This window comes from Miscanthus floridulus, chromosome 7, assembly GCF_019320115.1.
Source record: "Miscanthus floridulus cultivar M001 chromosome 7, ASM1932011v1, whole genome shotgun sequence".
Lineage (NCBI taxonomy): Eukaryota > Viridiplantae > Streptophyta > Magnoliopsida > Poales > Poaceae > Miscanthus > Miscanthus floridulus.
The window spans coordinates 40363054-40370306 of record NC_089586.1 but is presented as its reverse complement, the minus strand read 5'-3'; the positions used below and the strand labels follow the sequence as shown (position 1 = coordinate 40370306).

At 40.0% G+C, this 7253-nt stretch overlaps 1 pseudogene; it reads right to left on the bottom strand.

Annotated features, from left to right (window-relative positions):
* Positions 1–4325: 4325 nt before the first annotated feature.
* On the bottom strand, positions 4326–7033 carry LOC136465401 (uncharacterized; annotated as a pseudogene).
* Between the last annotated feature and the right edge of the window lie 220 nt (positions 7034–7253).

The window sequence follows — 7253 nt, the reverse complement described above, 5'->3', positions numbered from 1 at the left end:
ACATGATCATTGTTGATCTCAGACGCCATCTTGAACTAACAGATTGTCCCATCGAGCGTGCCAAAAAGTGTGTTGACACAAAATGTGACACACTATGCCTCACACACAGCAAGTCGGAAAGCGTGGCTTCAATCGGGTCCCCGGGTGCTTCGTGATCCGGAAACATGCCAGTCAGTTTGACCTAAAAAAACTAACAAGGGATAAAACAGTTAAATGCCAAACTGGAACATGTCGGGTGAGACCAGACAATTCCATATATACGGCCCTGAAGCCACTTACAACGACATACAGCTATAGGAAGCTGTCTGCCAACAAGTTTATAAACCATTCAGCTAATCGTAAGATGAACACACGTAAAGATCCGATTGCTGAATGCATGTGCATGGGAAGACATGTTTGAACAAGTGAAATAAATTATGAGTTAATGCATAACCAAGCTCAGCAGTCCAGCCAAGTTGGGGTCCATGAAGAAGGAACATGCAAATAAACACGATTAAACTAATCTAAAACCTACATCTGCCGCACGACACCTAGTTTCGTCAAAGCTTAAACGTAATTAACATGCATGAACCCACAACATGTGACAATCTAGATTAAAATAATTTAGCCATTATGAGCATGTTATCTATTTGCAAAGGTAATATGAAAAGCAATGATCATTGAAGCACGAATAAAACCATAAGAGAGGGCCGAACAATATCAATCTAGATTGGGCAGAAGTGTGTTACAAATATATAAAATATTTAAAACATGCAACACAGGATAACTTAATGAATCTATTTAGATTTTGCCGTATCTAATAGAGCCGGTAACTGTCTTGCTTTCACTAAGCATATTGAGCAAACGCCTGCCGCACGGTATCTACTCATGAACAAAGCATAAGAAAAGACTTCTTGATTGTCAAGCAAAGATCCGCCGCACGATCATTGAAAACAAACAAGACTACTTGCCTCACGTCTAAATCCACCGCATGATACTAAACATGATAACAAGGTTGTCGGAACTTACGGAGGTCGACGGATCGATGACTCCTCTCGAAGAACTCGACGACACGACAAAGGGACTCGAAAGTTGGCACGGGGCCGGTTGTATTGATTTGGTTGTGAACTTCTATTACAATGGTCGAGGGTCCATATTTATACCCTAGACAAAACACGAGTCCTAAAAGACTACGATTTACAAAGGAACTCTTAAACAAACTTGGAAACTACGATTCCTTGCCCTAAACTCTCAGAGTCCTTTATTATTACAACTTTCATCTTTTCGATCGGCTTTGCCTGCCATCTTCTGCTTTCCCGAATGGAGTCACCACCTTCTGAAGTAACCGACTGCACAAGCATTTAGCCGACCGCTCGTTTTGTTTACCGAATATCCTTCTTCCCGCATGCGGGTCCACCTGTCATCCTCCAAAGTCGACCAAAATCCAGTGTTAACACTAAGATTCAAATATACTAACAGTATTAACAGCTAGAACAAGAGAACATGAAAAAATGAATTAAATAGCAAGTAATTGAAGAAAAAGAGGCTTACTCTTTTTCAGCTTCTGCATAGTCTCCTCCAAATCAACATGATTGCGCTGGAAATCAAAAATTTTAATTAGAAAATAGTGGTAAAGAACAAAGAATAGACTAATCTATAATTTATAAACACAATAATCAAAGTTAACACTTACATCTTCAAAAAGCTGGTGCAACAACTTTCAATCCTTCATATTTCAATGAGGTAGGAACAGAAGCATTGGCAGAAGCCTGTGAGAAAAAATATGATAACATTAAAATAGAATCTGGTGAAAAATATATAAAGGCATATAAAAACAACAAACAAACAATCAAACACCAACTGACCTTATGATTGTTAGGAACATGCAAACTCTGAGACAATTTGGGAACACAACCTGGAAAACTTAAAAATTAAAATTGAAACTTCAGGAAAACAGAAAATTAAGATAAACTAAATTAAAAGCTAGAGTAACAACAATCACCTTTGACATTAGATACATTAAGAGGCTCACTTTTAGCTTCTTCTGGGGCGGGATCAGAAATAACAGCAGCAACATTCTGTGGACTTGCATCAACAGATGAAGGATCAGCATCATCAACAGTAGGATTAGTCTGAGCAATAGCTTTCATAAGATCCAAGACTAAGTCCTTTGTTCTCACATCAAACTACACACATGTCGCATCAACTTGGCAAACATATCTTGGAACTCTTTCGAAACATTATCGAGAGAAGTAACATCCATGTTCAAGGACACACCACAATTAAAGGAATGCTCGTTACTCAACCTTGATATTTTTAGCATCAAACTTAAAAGAAGTTTACAACCATAAACAGCTTCCATCTTTTCACAAAATCCAACATCAAGTTCATCAGCAAAACCAACTATTTGAAGATGAGCACACTGTCCGGAAAAAGTTAATAATCAAATAATATCTTATTTAGATTTAATCAAAATGCACAATGCAAATAAGAAACCTAACCTTGTAGTAGCAAGTTCTCTCAAAGTCAAACAATGGTCGTATAACCATAAACCCTAGGAGATTTCAGGTCAAGGTTAGAATAAAACTGAATCATGTTTTCCTTCCAAACTAAAATTCGCGGAATAGAGTCCGGAACTTGTCGTTCTCCCTCCATCTTCTTCTGCTTCTCGATTTGCAGCTTCTCGAGTTGTGCCACGCCGTCCGAGGCTACGCTGCAGGATCTTCTTAGGCTTACTCTTCTTCAACTCCCACGCCACGCCGGTGCCAGCGCCGTTGCCAAGCATGCAAACACATGTAGAAGTCAACATCCATTTACTAGAAATCAAAACCTGTACAAAAAAATGTCAACATCCATATCCATAGTAATCAATCCATGTGAAAATGCAAACCAGTGACTTAGTAGATCAGAATTAGACAACCATTTTTTAGCAGAATTGGGCATTCTGCCATTTGATTTAGTAGATAGGAAATCCAATGCCACGTGACTTACCGGCGAGGTGCGACATGCGACAAGCTAGGGCGGCCACGGCGCGTGATGGCGAGGACACATATTGGAATTGGAAGCAGGCGATCAATGGCGGGGGTAGTCATGGTGCATTGGGGTCGCTGTGCTGCCCTGGGCCACGTGGCTCGCGGCATCCAGAAGGGCGATGACGCTCATCGATGTTCGCCACAGCTCCTATGGCAGCTGTTCGGCGAAGTCGTGGACGGTGGTGATGCAGTGGGGTCAGGATGGTCTGGCGACTCGACGTCGAGGAGTAGGTGGCGAAGAAGAGCCAGAGGGGTGAGAGGTGGAGATAGCGGATCTCTGGCGGTGGCCGCCGGCTTGGCGAGGTGCCAGTGCAGTACAACTAGGAAAGGGGTGGCGCAGGGACGTGGGCGCCTCCACGATTCGGTGCCCTAGCGTGGGAAGATGGGTAGAAGTCGGCGGTGCTGGCGTTGCCGATGGTGGCGCACGCGCGAGGAGGATGGTGGTGAGGTGGTGAGGCAGGTACGAGGGTGGCATGAGGCCGAGGGCTGCGGCCTGCGGGATTTGGAATAGAGGAAATTGGGGTTTCCTTCCTTTTGGAGGGCTGGGTAAACACGATATTGACTATTGAGGTAGGAGAGAAGCGCCCCCATGCATGCGTGGTGCATGTCCTCCCTGGTTCCCTTCATGCACGATGATCAATAGTTTGTTTTAGTCCCTCCCGGCAACAGATTTTTGTCTATACACTTACATGGTTTTATAGCTATACTAGGTAGCATGCCCATGCATTGCTACGGGATAGCTAACAATTTATACTAAAAACACACGGATCGCACGATAAGATAACAATACTGCAAAAATTAAATATCAACGTTAAAGTTACAGTTAATCCAAAAAGCAAAGTTTGTGAAATTAACAGTCACGGAGAGCACGGCATCACAGGCTTACAAACTCTAGTTTATAGACCTTTCCGTGATACACCTAAGATAATGTTTTATATCAACATGAAGAAATCTCCGATATACATTTCTTTCGTGCGCCAATAAATCCACGAATAAGTTTCGCCGCATCTTCATACCATCCTATACATAGGCTCGAGTATATATGTCAATATTAGTGCCTATCGCATGGGTAATACTGTGTCTCTTGAAAAATCTTCCGCAAAAACTTAAAACAAAGTGTTATACTCACCATATAAATATGTGTAGCTTTTGGTCTATTCCACATAGACATATACTGTAGAATAAGATATCCACTTAAGTGTTTGTTGCAAGATTCACGATCAGTGATATATAGAAATAGTTAAATCATAGGTATTATTATTGCAAGCCATAATGACTCTGAGTTAGTTACCCATCTATGTCCTTTGCAATGTTTCATTCCCGTCTGAATTTCAATTTGAAGACATCCTCATTCCATCTAGGAATATGTACATTCACTGCGTCCGTATACTGCAAGGTAAATCCAAGAGTGTACCTGGCATACATCAACGCTGGTGTGTCTTTACACCAGTCTTCAATAGGTCTAGGATCAATCATGATAAGCATCTTCTTCTTTTGATCGAAAACATAAAGCATATACTTTCGAACGTGCAGCCATGGCAAAAGAAACTACAAACATGGTAGCCTTTAGAATAGTATATAGGAAACAAGTAATAAAAGCAGGAGCAAGCGACTTACGTATATGCATTGTGCTAAGTTGTATTCCATATCCTCACATACACCAACCCCAGCAGCCATTTCTTTCTTAGTGTATTTTTTATGGTATTCTGGCATTTTTGTTAAAGCACACATTTTCTAGAAGAGAAAGATATCGAGAGTCAGGATTAGTATAACTTGGCCTACTTTATACAATTAGGAGAACAACAAATAAGACAATATAATATAGCACGATAAGAATTTTAAAAATGTGCTTACACAGAATCTCAGGTCCATGTGATGCTTCGTAATACTATTGTATTTTTTCATTGTATTGTACTCTCAAGCTACCTAAAAATGGACACCTAAGTTGAAACAGTTCTCAAAGATGTCTTGATTGTTCATTAACAACTCTTGTAGGTCCTTGACACTTAGGGCAATCATGGAGGGATGAAAATCTTTAACCCAAGGCTTCTTGCAAAGCATTAAACACAAATGATGGTTTTCGTCATATAAGATAGCATACTATTATTAGCAAATAAAGCAATTAAAATAAGCATGCAGCTTACTTCAACGTCGCTTCATCCTGAATTGCCATGACAAAATCACACAGTAACTCAGTCATCTCTTCCTTGTTCATTGGCATGCCTTTCATGGCCTCAAATGCCCAAAACTCATCAAGGTCTTGGTTGGCATGGACTTGTGGGGATTTATTCTGAGTTTGTATGTGTTGAGGGGTGCACGTTTGAACCACTAAGCATTTGGCCTCCTCATAATGTTTTCTCTTTTTCGTGGACACGTGATCAGCCATCTTTGGATTCTCTATTATGGCACAGTCACTTGGGCTTCCAATATTTTTATCCCTATCAAGATATGGAGCACACTTTCATTTGTTTAACTTTGACAATAGCAAGATCGCCGCAAGCTTCAATCTAAATTCTTTCATATCATCTTGCATGATAGTATGAACCTAATTAATTATTAATTAAAAACCCATAGCTAGTACACACTCATAACTTGTGGAAAGACGCATAGTTTACCTAATTGAACTCGTCTGACAAATCATTCCCAGTCCAATACTCCATAAAGTTTATTAAGAATAAACCGCATGAAAAACTACATACAACATTAATAGAGGTTCAGGCTCACATTAGATAAAAACGCAAATACACATAAAATTCAACTTATCTGACATGCCATTATTTCTGACGTACCCATCTATTTGTAATAATTTGCCATGAAAAATCTCCCTAACTGGCCAGGTATCAACCTCAACATCTAGCCATTTGTGCTCTTTCAGGCCTGTCTCCTCCAATATGAAATCTATCTATTTTCGCAACCTACCTCGCTATTTGTTCATAGAAGAACGAATCAATCAACATTTTTAAAATATAAAATGTGTACAAATAGCTGTGTTAGGAAATACCCACAATTTTATTGAGGTCGGCATGTCCAAACACCTAAATGTGTACAAATAGCTGTGTTAGGAAATACCCACAATTTTATTGAGGTCGGCATGTCCAAACACCTCGCCCAAAGAGTCTAGCACCTGAACCTCACATTTGTTGGTGTTTATAAAAGCAAGGTACCAATGTGTATTTGTAACATTTATTGGAAGGAACACCTATCAAATCAAATAATAAACATTTTGCTAGGCATAAAAAATTGATAATGAAAGACCAATAGATCATTTAAAAAATTGCTACCATGTCATGCTTCAAGTAAGCTAGCACCCTTTGAACTAAACCAGGATGCTGTGAAGTGCCACGGTTAGGGTAATTGGCTTCAATGGTCTCATCCTTTTCTCCATCCTGCTTCATGATCGCAACTAAGCACGTAGTTTCAAGATAAACTGTACCTCCTAGCCTCTTTTTCAAACCCTCCTAGGCCTTCAACAGTTTAATATAAGCATCTATGACCTGCATACATTTCGCCATTAGAGAGAAAGGGCATTGAAGTTGGCAATGTTTGATTGAGTATTATGACTTGCATCTGTTACCTCGTCAGACAAGTATTCATATGGCTGAAAAAGACATTCCATGTGGTTTCTCGACATCAGAACATCATCTATGAGCACAAGCTCCTCATTCCCAGGTGAAGATGGAATTTTTTGATAGATTCAATTATGGCTCTATCAGTATCGGTACAAACATAATCTGAAAAAGAGGATCAAATTAAAGTATACAACAATAGTTACCAGTTTTTCTAGGTTAATCCATCAAAGAGAAAATATCAATACCTTCTGGGGCAACCGATGAAAACATAGATTTTTTGGGTCTATTTTATACAATTATGATTTCCAAATGTCCTTTTTCTTTCGTTGGATCTACCCCAGAAGTTGATAGGGCCTTTTCATCATGGGCCGTGCTAAAGCCCTGGTCAACTGGTAGAGCTTCGTGGGTAACTTCTATACTCTTGCTTTCTTGCAACCATCTAGAATCATCCATAGGCTCACTAGAATTTTTTGTTTGTACAATATCTTCTAAGGGGCCTTGTCGACAAAAGATGCTCGGCAGTCCACCGAGGGGTATCCCACGATGGTAGATTTGTCATAGAGGTGAGCGAGATCAAGAGCGAGATGGTAATACAAGCACCAAGACACAAGATTTAGATAGGTTCGGCCATTAGTATGATGTAATACCTACATCCTATGTTCTGATGTATTGC